The sequence below is a fragment of the Leptopilina heterotoma genome, unplaced genomic scaffold, assembly GCF_015476425.1.
Source record: "Leptopilina heterotoma isolate Lh14 unplaced genomic scaffold, ASM1547642v1 Lhet_54, whole genome shotgun sequence".
Lineage (NCBI taxonomy): Eukaryota > Metazoa > Arthropoda > Insecta > Hymenoptera > Figitidae > Leptopilina > Leptopilina heterotoma.
In genome coordinates, this window is record NW_025111118.1 from 775,687 (window position 1) to 793,261 (window position 17,575).

The 17,575-nt window shown below is 30.0% G+C and overlaps 1 protein-coding gene across 1 annotated transcript in view; it reads left to right on the forward strand.

Moving 5' to 3' along the window:
• The window catches only part of LOC122508409 (latrophilin Cirl-like), a 664,372-nt gene that overhangs the window by 32,959 nt on the left and 613,838 nt on the right, over positions 1-17,575 (forward strand). The window contains exon 2 of the mRNA XM_043621720.1: positions 2,386-2,456. The gene's annotated coding sequence lies outside the window, so the exon portion shown is untranslated. The remainder of the gene's footprint in view (positions 1-2,385; positions 2,457-17,575) is intronic.

The following is a 17,575-nucleotide window of genomic DNA, read 5'->3' on the forward strand; positions in this document are numbered from 1 at the left end:
CTAAAAATATTAAAAAAAAAATAAATGTTTGAAGTAAATAAAAAAAGATCATAAGTATTGTATATAAATATAAAAAAAATATAAATAAATATAAATATAAGTTTGGCGAAAAAAATATATTTAATTATCAAAAATAATGTTACCAAGAGTCTTGCTAACAAACAATACAAGATCAAAATTTATATTGACAGTCGTGGTAAATTCTTGTACTTGACGTTTTCTCGCTTTGGTCTCGCTTGAATTCATCACTACTGGTGACTTATTTATTGCAAAATATACAACGTACGTGACACTCCTGTTCCTCGAAAAAACATTTACAATCAGCCAAAGTTGATTTTGCAAAAATTTGCATTCCTATTGCTCGGAGTGAAAAAAATCAAGAACCAAGTATATTTCTTACTGTTTATGTCCCTTTTCTTGAAAATAGTTTTAAAAATCCAAAACCGAGTATATTTCTAACTCTTTATGTTCCATTTCTTGAAATTTGTTTTTAAAAATCAAAAACCAAGTATATTTCCTCACTGTTTACGTCCCATTTCTAGTAAATTTTTTCAAAAAAAAAATTTTCCTTCCGTAAAACATCATCAAAAAGAAATTTTTAATTGAGAGTAACAATTTTGATTATCTCAACTTTTTTCTCCTAATTTATTGCCATACTCAAAAAAAAGGTGAAAAAAATACTTTATCTTCGAAAGGAAAAACTTTATACATAACTCTATTGTTCAAGGTGTGAAAGAATTTACCGATATACTGCCTCAATATAAGATAGCACTCAAGCGCAAAACCGTCTTCGAATCCAAAAAGTCCTGATATTGACAGAGAGCTCGGTTGCACTATTTGTTCAAGAAAGTTGATGGAAAGTCGAAAGATCGTGTTTCAAATAAGTTTTCTGTGGACAATCCCAAGGTGCAAAGAATGCCCGGAATGCTTTTTGATCATTCAGCCAAAATGCCTCTCTGAGTAGTCAATATTTTTTTTTTTTTTTTTTTTTGAAGGAAACGGAAAAATTGGATCGTTCGCCATATAACCTTGTATGTGCTGCAAGATCAATCCAAATAAACTGAGAATTTTCCTGTATCAAATAAATATGAAAATTTTACCCCATGGTATAAATCGAATTTTTTCGGTTTATTCAAAAAAATTGATAATGGAAACAAATAACGTTTCTTTTGTATTTTATTACATTCTCATTTTTTTATTTTGCCTTTTTCGTATTTTTTGTTTGTACTTTATTTTAATTTTATTATTCTTATTATTTCTTTAACTTTTAATTGAAAAAAGAAAGCAGAGTAAAATTTTAATTCAAAACATTTTCGTTGTAGGAAAAAAATTAGAATGAAAATGGCGAAAGTGGTAAATGATTCATTCGGGTTCGTTCGTTTGGCGGAGTTCTCACGACAGTAGCCGAAGATGTACGAACTAACGTTCGTTCGTAGCCGAGAATGAAGAACGAACGGTAGTTCGTACATCTTCGGCTACTGTCGTGTCGTTTGACGAACCGCGCCGCCATTTTACACTTACAGTTCATTAATTATTTTCAATTCTAACCGAAATTCGACTAATTCGTTTCTACTTTTGAAAACTGATTTTTAAAAATATTTCGTAATGCATTTTCTTGAATATAATTTTTGTGAAATATTCCTCAGTATTTCGTTTAAGGAATTATTTCAACAAATGCAACAATTTGTTCTCATCTCATGAGAAATTCTTGCAAATAAAAATTTATTTATATTTACAAGAACTCCGCGTTATTCTCTTTTACAATATATGCGAAAGAAAAAAAAGAAGAAGAAATTTTCTGCTATTTTTTTTTTCTTTAACTCAACGAAGAAGAACCTACTCGAAGATAACATGATTTGGTAAACTTCGTTCGAGACTGTTTTTACGATCCATTGCTTTTTCAATATGCCATTGCAATTAACTTCCAAGAGGTCTCTCCGTCCTCTTGACTCTTGGAGTCTCCAAGGAGAACCGGAAGCGTAGACTGCCGGGGTAAAGGGGTCGGACACTGTAACCGAGTTATAAACACAAGTATAAAAATGAAATTTGTGGAGACCCTCTTCTACGTTCGGATAAGACATTATTTAATTTTGTATCGCAACTACTTTTCGCTTAAAGCAATGTGCTGTCTCTCGCAGATTTTAGCGTCCCTTATCCGCTCTCCAAGAAAATATTTCATGTCTGGATTTTAATCAGGTTACAAAATTAATTCTCATACCATTTTTTTTATAAAAAGAGAATTTTTTTTTCTCTTTTCTTTTTTTTTCGTCATCTTAAAAGAGTAAAAATTCTTCATTGCGCCGCATACTTGGAATTTTTTTTTCCAAACTCTTTTTTGTTTTGATGTTGGTATTTGAAAATTTGTTATTCTCTTTTTTTTTTAAGGTTATGTCAATGTCGTGACAAGAGAGTTTTCCATTGAAGCCTCTTTGTGGAAAATGGAACATCTTCGGCTGGTGAGTTTTAATTTTTAATTAAATTTTATTTTCGTAATAAAAGCGGAGTGTTGAGTTTTATATGAACGAGTAAAAATTTAGAATTTTTTCTTTTAATATGCGTGGAGAACTATTTTTCGTCATTTGCGCATGGCCTTTACTCGGATGCGCGCGCAGCAATGCTCAGTTGTCAGGGTTATGGTTTTCGTAATTAATCCAACTAATTGTTACAAAAATTAAAAGAAGAATTATAATTATAATAACTGTGATGAAATTAATTTATTTGATTTAATTAACTAGTTAATTAATAAATAAGTAAAAATAATCAAATTTAATATTGTTGCGCGCGCATCTTGTTTGTCAAAATAAGTACTTGCAGAAACACCGTAAACATGGTGCGCCTGCGCAATGGCAGTAATTTCTTATTTTGTATCTGGCAACACTGCCCGTATAATATTTCTCAAGTAAAAGAAAAAATAATTTTCAAGTGAAATGTTTTCAATACAAAGTCAAGAGTATAAAAGGTTTGTTTACATTCAGTTATCAGAAGGTTGTAATTCTCTATCCTTGTTGCTATTCAGTTGCAATTCGTGCTCGAACTTGTTTCGACTTGTTCATTCATTCTCACGCACTGCTCTGCAATGATTAATATCAGAAAAGCAAATAAATTAAAATTATAGTTTAGAATTAAAGAAAATTACTTCGGGAGTGTATTATTTTTAAATGGCTTTTAACAAATTTTTCCGTTTTAATAGTTTTTTAGTAGCTTTCGGGAGTGTTCGTATTTCTTGAAATCGCGATCGAATAATTAGGAAGTATTATTTTTTTCTATTTTAGTGTTGGATGTGTTCGAAATTTTAATCAAATCGTGGTGTGGTTTTTTGTGAGTGCATTTTTGGATTACCAACATTAGGAAAACTTCGATAAAAGAAATATAAGGTATATTTTTATCTGTATACTATTTTTATTTTTTCCACACTTTACAGAGAAGTAAATTTTTCTTCAATGATTTTTTTTTACTTTTCTGTACACTATGGAGAAAAGTACGATTTTTCTGCACTGTGGTATAATTTCTTTGCATACAGTACAAAAAAGTATACTTTTCTACACTGTTTTGTATATAATTTTTTTTATAGTTTACAAAAGAGAATGATTTCCTGTATTCTTTTTTATAAGTTTTCTTTTATTGTTTTAAAATTTCTGCATAGTGTACAGAAAAGTAGGTATATTTTATTGCACAATTTTTAAAAATTTTCCGCACACTTTTTTATACAGTAAAACTTTGCAATTAGGCAATATTAATTTTAACAAAATTAATAAGGATAGTAAATCAAAATTAAAAGTAATGAAAATTAATAGAAATGATTATAATTAATAGCATTAACAATTACTAAGAATAAAAAATAGTTTAGACATGAAAAGTTTTTATAAAATATTTGTGAAAAATCAATTTTGATAATTTCTATAGTCTGCAAATTCTGTATGGTATTTTATATACAATATCTAAAACGTCGGTTTCGTGTGTTATGTAGATAAACTTCTATAGCTCGATGAGACTAGCATGCCAACTGATAGGATTGAATTTATTCATGTACAATTTAAACTAGCTGACGAGGGTGCACTTCTATATATACGTATTCACATACAGGTATATGTATATACGTTTGCAATACGCTCGCGAGTGTAGTTAGTCACAAGAGCATGTTTCTCTTGTACATTTTGATTGGACTTCTTGGACGATCGACTATATAACAGTTTTCTATCAAGTGATCGAATTAATCGTTACCACCCCACTCTCCCTCCTCCCTCTATTAAATTGCCCTTTAGTTCTATATATTTCAATTTCTCTTTTACAATACTACTAATGCTTAGAAATTATATTATCATCTCTCTTCGAGGAATATACATATACATTGACAATAACAATAGTCGATTGGGTAATTATTGAGATAATACTCTGTCCTATATAGAACATGGTTCAATACAGGACAATATTGTTATTATTATTATTATTATTATTATTTCTTTATTGAAGGAAGCTTTTAGATTTCTATCTTTGAAACAACTTTTTGAATTTAATTAATAATAAATAAGTGGGTATTTTCGACTTTATTGACTCTTTTATTATTTCTCAACTCTATTCCTTTTTTTAAAATATTTATTTTATTGGTATATTGGGAATATTCCAATGAAATTTTTCGGCGTGGGAATGAATCGATTATTTCCGGAATATCCCTGAAACTTTTTTGGAATATGATAATAAGAATTCGTTGGAATATTGTATATTAATGTCGTTAGAATGTTCTTTGGAATATTATTGAAATACTCCAGTAGAATCTAATGTTAATAATTAATTGTGATATTAGAGAAATATTCCGGGAATAAAAATGGAATATTCTGTCGTATTATTAAATTATTTCATCTGCATAAAAATCCCGTTTTTTTTTAAATATTTACTTCCGAGTCTAATTATTTATATTTCAATTGAGAATATAAATTCCTCAGATTTGATATTAAAATTTACATACACAAATTTTCATTATTCAGGAATTAAACGTAACTTTAGAGATAATGATATAAAATCCCAGAGTCCTTATAACGAGTATTTTGGAATAATTTTCCACGCAATATTACGAATATATATATAAATATATTCACAGGATGAATTATATGTATATAAGGGGAGAAAATTAGAAATATAATTTCACGATTCAAATCTTCATTATCGTGGGGGAATTTTGAAACAGGAAGAATTTTGAAGCGCGAGGAAAAGGGTAAGTTAATTCCTCGTCTCTCTATATGTGAAATGAAAAATAGTGCTTGTTGTAAGCTTGTTGGAATTCGTCGAGGGTGGTAAAATACAAGAATACTGTTAACCCCTCTTTTGAGATTGTCAAGTATCCCATGTGTGCTCGACCGCCACGATTATATCCGGCTATTTAGAGATAATTGAACCCAGGTTAGGTGCACTCACAAGTGCGAATTAACGAAGAGAAATAAAAAAATTCTTTAAACTATTTCTCTTTCTTCCCCTAATAAAAAAAAATTATCCTAATTAATAATATGGTAAAAAATAATGCCTCGCTGGAAAAATATCAATTTGTTTTTAAAATTACAATATATTATCTTAATATTCCTGAATATAATTAATTAAATATATCCGAAAGGATATTCCATCTCTGACAATTACATTTTGACATTAGAGATTTAACAATTTTGCCTTTACAATTTATTTCTTCCAAATGTAAAAATTTTAATCATCTAAAAATCACCTAATATCTAGTAGGGACTGACCCCTACCCAATCCTGAAGAATAGAGAATTTTAAATTAATTTTTAAGTAGTAGCACCCTCACCCGAACGCTATCAGACAATCAAAATTTGTTGAAAAAGAAATGAAAAATTTATTTCTTCAAAATTTAATAATTCTAATCATCAGAAAATCACCTGATATCTAGTAGGGACTGACCCCTACCCAATCCTGTAGAATAGAGAATTTTATATCGATTTTAAAGGAGTAGCAGGTCCACCCGTACGCCATCAGACAATCAAAATTTGGTAAAAACGAGAATAAAAATTTATTTCTTCTAAATTTAATAATTCTAATCATCTAAAAATCACCTGAAATCTAGTAGAGACTGACCCCTACCCAATCCTGAAGAACAGAGAATTTTAATTCAATTTTTAAGTAGTAGCACCCTCACCCGAACGCTATCAGACAATCAAAATTTGGTGAAAACGTAAATAAAAATTTATTTCTTCTAAATTTAATAATTCTAATCATCTAAAAATCACCTGATATCTAGTAGGGACTGAGCTTTACCTAATCCTGAAGAGTAGAGAATTTTAATTCAATTTTTAAGTAGTAGCACCCTCACCCGAACGCTATCAGACAATCAAAATTTGGTGAAAACGTAAATAAAAATTTATTTCTTCCAAATTTAATAATTCTAATCATCAGAAAATCACCTGATATCTAGTAGGGACTGACCCCTACCCAATCCTGTAGAATAGAGAATTTTATATCAATTTTAAAGGAGTAGCAGGTCCACCCGAACGCTATCAGAGAATCAACATTTAGTAAAAACGAGAATAAAAATTTATTTCTTCTAAATTTAATAATTTTAATCATCTAAAAATCACCTGAAATCTAGTAGGGACTGACCCCTACCCAATCCTGAAGAATAGAGAATTTTAATTTAATTTTTAAGTAGTAGCACCCTCACCCGAACGCTATCAGACAATCAAAATTTGGTGAAAAAGAAATGAAAAATTTATTTCTTCAAAATTTAATAATTCTAATCATCAGAAAATCAACTGATATCTAGTAGGGACTGACCCCTACCCAATCCTAAAGAATAGAGAATTTTAATTCAATTTTTAAGTAGTAGCACCCTCACCCGAACGCTATCAGACAATCAAAATTTGGTGAAAACGTAAATAAAAATTTATTTCTTCAAAATTTAATAATTCTAATCATCAGAAAATCACCTGATATCTAGTAGGGACTGACCCCTACCCAATCCTGTAGAATAGAGAATTTTATACCAATTTTAAAGGAGTAGCAGGTCCACCCGAACGCTATCAGAGAATCAAAATTTGGTGAAAACGTAAATAAAAATTTATTTCTTCAAAATTTAATAATTCTAATCATCTAAAAATCACCTGAAATCTAGTAGGGACTGACCCCTACCCAATCCTGTAGAATAGAGAATTTTAATTCAATTTTTAAGTAGTAGCACCCTCACCCGAACGCTATCAGACAATCAAAATTTGGTGAAAACGTAAATAAAAATTTATTTCTTCCAAATTTAATAATTCTAATCATCTAAAAATCACCTGAAATCTAGTAGGGACTGACCCCTACCCAATCCTGTAGAATAGAGAATTTTAATTCAATTTTTAAGTAGTAGCACCCTCACCCGAACGCTATCAGACAATCAAAATTTGGTGAAAACGTAAATAAAAATTTATTTCTTCAAAATTTAATAATTCTAATCATCAGAAAATCACCTGATATCTAGTAGGGACTGACCCCTACCCAATCCTGTAGAATAGAGAATTTTATACCAATTTTAAAGGAGTAGCAGGTCCACCCGAACGCTATCAGAGAATCAACATTTAGTAAAAACGAGAATAAAAATTTATTTCTTCTAAATTTAATAATTCTAATCATCAGAAAATCACCTGAAATCTAGTAGGGACTGACCCCTACCCAATCCTGAAGAGTAAAGAATTTTAATTCAATTTTTAAGTAGTAGCACCCTCACCCGAACGCTATCAGACAATCAAAATTTGGTGAAAACGTAAATAAAAATTTATTTCTTCCAAATTTAATAATTCTAATCATCAGAAAATCACCTGATATCTAGTAGGGACTGAGCTTTACCTAATCCTGAAGAGTAGAGAATTTTAATTCAATTTTTAAGTAGTAGCACCCTCACCCGAACGCTATCAGACAATCAAAATTTGGTGAAAAAGAAATGAAAAATTTATTTCTTCAAAATTTAATAATTCTAATCATCAGAAAATCACCTGATATCTAGTAGGGACTGACCCCTACCCAATCCTGTAGAATAGAGAATTTTATATCGATTTTAAAGGAGTAGCAGGTCCACCCGTACGCCATCAGACAATCAAAATTTGGTAAAAACGAGAATAAAAATTTATTTCTTCTAAATTTAATAATTCTAATCATCTAAACATCACCTGAAATCTAGTAGAGACTGACCCCTACCCAATCCTGAAGAACAGAGAATTTTAATTCAATTTTTAAGTAGTAGCACCCTCACCCGAACGCTATCAGACAATCAAAATTTGGTGAAAACGTAAATAAAAATTTATTTCTTCTAAATTTAATAATTCTAATCATCTAAAAATCACCTGATATCTAGTAGGGACTGAGCTTTACCTAATCCTGAAGAGTAGAGAATTTTAATTCAATTTTTAAGTAGTAGCACCCTCACCCGAACGCTATCAGACAATCAAAATTTGGTGAAAACGTAAATAAAAATTTATTTCTTCAAAATTTAATAATTCTAATCATCAGAAAATCACCTGATATCTAGTAGGGACTGACCCCTACCCAATCCTGTAGAATAGAGAATTTTATACCAATTTTAAAGGAGTAGCAGGTCCACCCGAACGCTATCAGAGAATCAACATTTAGTAAAAACGAGAATAAAAATTTATTTCTTCTAAATTTAATAATTTTAATCATCTAAAAATCACCTGAAATCTAGTAGGGACTGACCCCTACCCAATCCTGAAGAATAGAGAATTTTAATTTAATTTTTAAGTAGTAGCACCCTCACCCGAACGCTATCAGACAATCAAAATTTGGTGAAAAAGAAATGAAAAATTTATTTCTTCAAAATTTAATAATTCTAATCATCAGAAAATCAACTGATATCTAGTAGGGACTGACCCCTACCCAATCCTAAAGAATAGAGAATTTTAATTCAATTTTTAAGTAGTAGCACCCTCACCCGAACGCTATCAGACAATCAAAATTTGGTGAAAACGTAAATAAAAATTTATTTCTTCAAAATTTAATAATTCTAATCATCAGAAAATCACCTGATATCTAGTAGGGACTGACCCCTACCCAATCCTGTAGAATAGAGAATTTTATACCAATTTTAAAGGAGTAGCAGGTCCACCCGAACGCTATCAGAGAATCAACATTTAGTAAAAACGAGAATAAAAATTTATTTCTTCTAAATTTAATAATTCTAATCATCAGAAAATCACCTGAAATCTAGTAGGGACTGACCCCTACCCAATCCTGAAGAGTAAAGAATTTTAATTCAATTTTTAAGTAGTAGCACCCTCACCCGAACGCTATCAGACAATCAAAATTTGGTGAAAACGTAAATAAAAATTTATTTCTTCCAAATTTAATAATTCTAATCATCAGAAAATCACCTGATATCTAGTAGGGACTGAGCTTTACCTAATCCTAAAGAGTAGAGAATTTTAATTCAATTTTTAAGTAGTAGCACCCTCACCCGAACGCTATCAGACAATCAAAATTTGGTGAAAACGTAAATAAAAATTTATTTCTTCCAAATTTAATAATTCTAATCATCAGAAAATCACCTGAAATCTAGTAGGGACTGACCCCTACCCAATCCTGAAGAGTAAAGAATTTTAATTCAATTTTTAAGTAGTAGCACCCTCACCCGAACGCTATCAGACAATCAAAATTTGGTGAAAACGTAAATAAAAATTTATTTCTTCCAAATTTAATAATTCTAATCATCAGAAAATCACCTGATATCTAGTAGGGACTGAGCTTTACCTAATCCTAAAGAGTAGAGAATTTTAATTCAATTTTTAAGTAGTAGCACCCTCACCCGAACGCTATCAGACAATCAAAATTTGGTGAAAACGTAAATAAAAATTTATTTCTTCAAAATTTAATAATTCTAATCATCAGAAAATCACCTGATATCTAGTAGGGACTGACCCCTACCCAATCCTGTAGAATAGAGAATTTTTTACCAATTTTAAAGGAGTAGCAGGTCCACCCGAACGCTATCAGAGAATCAACATTTAGTAAAAACGAGAATAAAAATTTATTTCTTCTAAATTTAATAATTCTAATCATCAGAAAATCACCTGAAATCTAGTAGGGACTGACCCCTACCCAATCCTGAAGAGTAAAGAATTTTAATTCAATTTTTAAGTAGTAGCACCCTCACCCGAACGCTATCAGACAATCAAAATTTGGTGAAAACGTAAATAAAAATTTATTTCTTCCAAATTTAATAATTCTAATCATCAGAAAATCACCTGATATCTAGTAGGGACTGAGCTTTACCTAATCCTAAAGAGTAGAGAATTTTAATTCAATTTTTAAGTAGTAGCACCCTCACCCGAACGCTATCAGACAATCAAAATTTGGTGAAAACGTAAATAAAAATTTATTTCTTCCAAATTTAATAATTCTAATCATCAGAAAATCACCTGAAATCTAGTAGGGACTGACCCCTACCCAATCCTGAAGAGTAAAGAATTTTAATTCAATTTTTAAGTAGTAGCACCCTCACCCGAACGCTATCAGACAATCAAAATTTGGTGAAAACGTAAATAAAAATTTATTTCTTCCAAATTTAATAATTCTAATCATCAGAAAATCACCTGATATCTAGTAGGGACTGAGCTTTACCTAATCCTAAAGAGTAGAGAATTTTAATTCAATTTTTAAGTAGTAGCACCCTCACCCGAACGCTATCAGACAATCAAAATTTGGTGAAAACGTAAATAAAAATTTATTTCTTCAAAATTTAATAATTCTAATCATCAGAAAATCACCTGATATCTAGTAGGGACTGACCCCTACCCAATCCTGTAGAATAGAGAATTTTATACCAATTTTAAAGGAGTAGCAGGTCCACCCGAACGCTATCAGAGAATCAAAATTTGGTGAAAACGTAAATAAAAATTTATTTCTTCAAAATTTAATAATTCTAATCATCTAAAAATCACCTGAAATCTAGTAGGGACTGACCCCTACCCAATCCTGTAGAATAGAGAATTTTAATTCAATTTTTAAGTAGTAGCACCCTCACCCGAACGCTATCAGACAATCAAAATTTGGTGAAAACGTAAATAAAAATTTATTTCTTCCAAATTTAATAATTCTAATCATCAGAAAATCACCTGATATCTAGTAGGGACTGAGCTTTACCTAATCCTGAAGAGTAGAGAATTTTAATTCAATTTTTAAGTAGTAGCACCCTCACCCGAACGCTATCAGACAATCAAAATTTGGTGAAAACGTAAATAAAAATTTATTTCTTCCAAATTTAATAATTCTAATCATCAGAAAATCACCTGATATCTAGTAGGGACTGACCCCTACCCAATCCTGTAGAATAGAGAATTTTATATCAATTTTAAAGGAGTAGCAGGTCCACCCGAACGCTATCAGAGAATCAACATTTAGTAAAAACGAGAATAAAAATTTATTTCTTCTAAATTTAATAATTTTAATCATCTAAAAATCACCTGAAATCTAGTAGGGACTGACCCCTACCCAATCCTGAAGAATAGAGAATTTTAATTCAATTTTTAAGTAGTAGCACCCTCACCCGAACGCTATCAGACAATCAAAATTTGGTGAAAACGTAAATAAAAATTTATTTCTTCAAAATTTAATAATTCAAATCATCAGAAAATCACCTGATATCTAGTAGGGACTGACCCCTACCCAATCCTGTAGAATAGAGAATTTTATACCAATTTTAAAGGAGTAGCATCCTCACCCGAACGCTATCAGACAATCAAAATTTGGTGAAAACGTAAATAAAAATTTATTTCTTCCAAATTTAATAATTCTAATCATCAGAAAATCACCTGATATCTAGTAGGGACTGAGCTTTACCTAATCCTGAAGAGTAGAGAATTTTAATTCAATTTTTAAGTAGTAGCACCCTCACCCGAACGCTATCAGACAATCAAAATTTGGTGAAAAAGAAATGAAAAATTTATTTCTTCAAAATTTAATAATTCTAATCATCTAAAAATCACCTGAAATCTAGTAGGGACTGACCCCTACCCAATCCTGAAGAATAGAGAAATTTAATTCAATTTTTAAGTTGTAGCACCCTCACCTGAACGCTATCAGACAATCAAAATTTGGTGAAAACGTAAATAAAAATTTATTTCTTCCAAATTTAATAATTCTAATCATCTAAAAATCACCTGAAATCTAGTAGGGACTGACCCCTACCCAATCCTGAAGAATAGAGAATTTTAATTCAATTTTTAAGTAGTAGCACCCTCACCCGAACGCTATTAGACAATCAAAATTTGGTGAAAAAGAAATGAAAAATTTATTTCTTCAAAATTTAATAATTCTAATCATCAGAAAATCACCTGATATCTAGTAGGGACTGACTCCTACCCAATCCTAAAGAATAGAGAATTTTATATCAATTTTAAAGGAGTAGCAGGTCCACCCGAACGCTATAAGACAATCAAAATTTGGTGAAAACGTAAATAAAAATTTATTTCTTCCAAATTTAATAATTCTAATCATCAGAAAATCACCTGAAATCTAGTAGGGACTGACCCCTACCCAATCCTGAAGAATAGAGAATTTTAATTCAATTTTTAAGTAGTAGCACCCCCACCCGAACGCTATCAGACAATCAAAATTTGGTGAAAACGTAAATAAAAATTTATTTCTTCCAAATTTAATAATTCTAATCATCAGAAAATCACCTGATATCTAGTAGGGACTGAGCTTTACCTAATCCTGAAGAGTAGAGAATTTTAATTCAATTTTTAAGTAGTAGCACCCTCACCCGAACGCTATCAGACAATCAAAATTTGGTGAAAACGTAAATAAAAATTTATTTCTTCCAAATTTAATAATTCTAATTATCTAAAAATCACCTGAAATCTAGTAGGGACTGACCCCTACCCAATCCTGAAGAATAGAGAATTTTAATTCAATTTTTAAGTAGTAGCACCCTCACCCGAACGCTATCAGACAATCAAAATTTGGTGAAAAAGAAATGAAAAATTTATTTCTTCAAAATTTAATAATTCTAATCATCAGAAAATCACCTGATATCTAGTAGGGACTGAGCTTTACCTAATCCTGAAGAGTAGAGAATTTTAATTCAATTTTTAAGTAGTAGCACCCTCACCCGAACGCTATCAGACAATCAAAATTTGGTGAAAACGTAAATAAAAATTTATTTCTTCCAAATTTAATAATTCTAATTATCTAAAAATCACCTGAAATCTAGTAGGGACTGACCCCTACCCAATCCTGAAGAATAGAGAATTTTAATTCAATTTTTAAGTAGTAGCACCCTCACCCGAACGCTATCAGACAATCAAAATTTGGTGAAAAAGAAATGAAAAATTTATTTCTTCAAAATTTAATAATTCTAATCATCAGAAAATCACCTGATATCTAGTAGGGACTGACCCCTACCCAATCCTAAAGAATAGAGAATTTTATATCAATTTTAAAGGAGTAGCAGGTCCACCCGAACGCTATCAGAGAATCAACATTTAGTAAAAACGAGAATAAAAATTTATTTCTTCTAAATTTAATAATTCTAATCATCTAAAAATCACCTGAAATCTAGTAGGGACTGACCCCTACCCAATCCTGAAGAATAGAGAATTTTAATTCAATTTTTAAGTAGTAGCACCCTCACCCGAACGCTATCAGACAATCAAAATTTGGTGAAAACGTAAATAAAAATTTATTTCTTCCAAATTTAATAATTCTAATCATCAGAAAATCACCTGATATCTAGTAGGGACTGAGCTTTACCTAATCCTGAAGAGTAGAGAATTTTAATTCAATTTTTAAGTAGTAGCACCCTCACCCGAACGCTATGAGACAATCAAAATTTGGTGAAAACGTAAATAAAAATTTATTTCTTCCAAATTTAATAATTCTAATCATCAGAAAATCACCTGATATCTAGTAGGGACTGACCCCTACCCAATCCTAAAGAATGGAGAATTTTAATTCAATTTTTAAGTAGTAGCACCCGCACCCGCACGCTATCAGACAATCAAAATTTGGTGAAAACGTAAATAAAAATTTATTTCTTCCAAATTTAATAATTCTAATCATCAGAAAATCACCTGATATCTAGTAGGGACTGAGCTTTACCTAATCCTGAAGAGTAAAGAATTTTAATTCAATTTTTAAGTAGTAGCACCCTCACCCGAACGCTATCAGACAATCAAAATTTGGTGAAAAAGAAATGAAAAATTTATTTCTTCAAAATTTAATAATTCTAATCATCAGAAAATCACCTGATATCTAGTAGGGACTAACCCCTACCCAATCCTGAAGAGTAAAGAATTTTAATTCAATTTTTAAGTAGTAGCACCCTCACCCGAACGCTATCAGACAATCAAAATTTGGTGAAAACGTAAATAAAAATTTATTTCTTCCAAATTTAATAATTCTAATCATCTGAAAATCACCTGATATCTAGTAGTGACTGCGCCCTACCTAATCCTGAAGAATAGAGAAATTTAATTTAATTTTTAAATAGTAGCACCCTCACCTGAATGCTATCAGACAATCAAAATTTAGTAAAAAAGTAAAAAAAAAAATTATTTGATACAAATTAAATGATTCCTACCATCTAAAAATCACTTGAGTTGTAGTAGGAATAATATTAGGCCCTACACTATCCTGAAGGATAGAATATTCATATAATATTCCAAATAATATTTCTAGAATAAATATTTTTGTAATATTCTAAATTGTTTTTGTAGTATATTCCATTGAAATATTCTTCTACATTTCAATAAAATATTCTTTCTTTATTCCATTGTAATATTCCTACACATTTTTTCAAGGATCTTTTAATGTGTCTGACATTTTGATAGTCCTAAGGTATGAATGAAATATTTTAATGAAATATTCTCAATCCTTTCAGTGAATATTCCATGAATTTAAATGAAATATTCCACACTATTCGGGTATAATATTGAAAATTTAATTTAATTCAATTTCCTAGACGAATTAACAAGTTCATTGACGAATTCAATGAAGCAAAAATTTTTGTTTCTGTCACAAAATGCCTGGAAAATTTCATCTCCTCTACATTTGGTGAAATTGTTTTTAACCAGCACTTTGTTTGATCATACAAATCAAGTTGTCGAGTCAAACGACAGTCAATTAACTTCCGTTCACCCCCTAACCAACATGATTTCAAAGCTCTCCTATATATAGTAGAGAGGGAGAGTCTCTCTCTTTCTCTCTCTCTCGCTCTTGTCCCCTTGTCGAAGTGACATAAAGCCTAGCCCGTTCGTTACCTAATCACATTTGGCACCGCGAGGTCTGAAAGGGTTAACCTCCGTTTCGAAGCAAAGGTCGAAACGCGCCTAGAGAGCGGATGTATATTTCCGTGTTTCTCTCGGAGAAAATGAGACGACCGAGAGAGAGAGAGTGAGAGAGAGAGAAGAATTGTGACTCGAGATTTGGACTCTCTGATGAGAGACGAAAAGGATAAAGGGGGGTGGAGATGGAAAATGGGGAAAAAAAGTGAAATTGAAAATGAAAACCCAACGGAAAGAGGGTTAACAGTATAAAACGAGAATGAAAGGAATGAGAGAGAAGAGGAAAAGAGAATTCCGCAGGTGAAAGAAAAAAAATTGTGTGAAGGGGGTAAAAAATTGAATGCGAGAAAAAAGGTTTGAAACTCTTGTTGCAAGAGAGAAGAAAGAATTAAATGTGAGATGGAAGGAGAGAGTTCAAGCAGGGTCAAAAAGGGGTTAAAGCAAAAAAAAAAAGAAAAGAAGCAGAAAAAAAATATATATACCAGACACACAACTTTTGTATCTGAATACTGATACACATACGCGAAAGGGAAAAAAAAAATTTCCGCGCTCTGCGAGTTTCACGTTTTTATTGTTCTGTATAAAATATTAAAAGTAAGAGATTTTTCAGATGTTTATTTTTTCGCGGCAAAAAAAGGAGAAAAAAGATTCTAAACTGCGTAAAAAAAAGGTATTATTTTAGGCTTTGTACAGTGAAGGAAAATAAAAATACCTATAAAGGTGTAATTTGGAAAAAAACCACTTTGGGAATTAAATTAAAGTGTCAAGAGAAAAAGAGTCTCTCTCTTTCTCAATTGAAAGATGTATGTCGAAAATTCGGTTTTCAAAAGAAAACATGAGATAAAAAAAGCAGTTTAAAAAAAAACTTTTTGAATAAATATAAATGTACAATAAATAATAAATGGAAAAAATAGGATAAAATAATAAATTAAAAAAAAGGATCGAAACTTTTTGAAAAGTGTCAACATTTGAAAATTAATGCAAAATAAAAGATGCAGTATTTTCTTCCAGCGCTGAATGTATAATATATTTTGGTTACTATACTTTCTCTCTCTGTGTGGATTTTTGAATTTTTGGTCGTAATGTTTTTTTTCTTCCCGTGAGCTTTGAAAAAATGTTTGAAATTGTATTTTTAGAGGAATTACTTTTTGAGCTTTAATAAAAGCTACATTTTTTTTTATTCTGTGGGATTTTATAAAAACATCAAAATAGAATTTTCAGGAAATTTTACTTTTGAGCTTCAATAAAAATTATTATTTTTCTTTATTTGCTTGTTGGATTTTACAAATAGCTTTAAAGTCGACTTTTGGAGCTTTTACGAAAGGTAAAATTTCTTCTATTTGCCTGATGTGTTTTACAAGCAGCTTTAAAATGAAAATTTGAGAGAATTCATCTTTTTGAGTTTTTAAAAAAGCTTTACATTTTTTTCTATTTAATTTGTGGGTTTCACGAAAAGCTTTAAAATAAAATTTTAAGAGATTTACTTTTTGAGCTTTTAGAAAAGCTACAATTTTTATTCTATTTCCTTGGTGAGTTTTACGAAAAGCTTTAAAATGAAATTTGTAAGAAATTTAGCTTTAGGAGCTTTTATAAAAGCTACAAATTTTTTTTTTCAATTTGTTTGGTGAGTTTTACAAAAAGCTTCAAAATAGAATTTTGAGGAAATTTAACTTTAAAAGTTTTACGAAAGCTCCCCTTTTTTCTATTTTGTTGGTAGGTTTTAGTAAAACGAGCTTTTACGGAAGCTTGAATTTTTTTTATTTACTTGGTGGATTTTGTAAAAATCTTAAAATTAAATTTTTAGTAATTTTTTTCTACTTGGCGGAATTTACAAGAAGCTTTAAACTAAAAAATTTGAGAGAATTTTGCTTTTTGGAGCTTTTACAAAAGCTGTAAATTTTTTTCTATTTGGTTGGTTTCTCTAAAAGCTGTAAAATAAATTCTTGAGAGATTTACTTTTTGAGCTTAAAAGCTACAATTATTTTTTAATTACTTAGCAGACTTTACAAAAACCTTTAAAATCTAATTTTAAGAAAATTTTACTTTTGGAGCTCATATAAAAGCAAGAAAGTTCAAATTATCTCAAATTATCAAAAAAAAGTTTTTTGGAATCAAAAATTTTCCCTCAATAAAAGCAAAAATTTTTCTTTCTTTGATTTTAGGTTTTTATATAAAAAAAATATTCTAATTTTAATTTTTTCAGAAAAATTTCCTTGTTTTTATATATTATTTTTTCTAAAGAACGAATTTTTAAATAACTCAAAAAAGTGAATGCAATTAATTTTTTGTAAGAGATAAATTCCT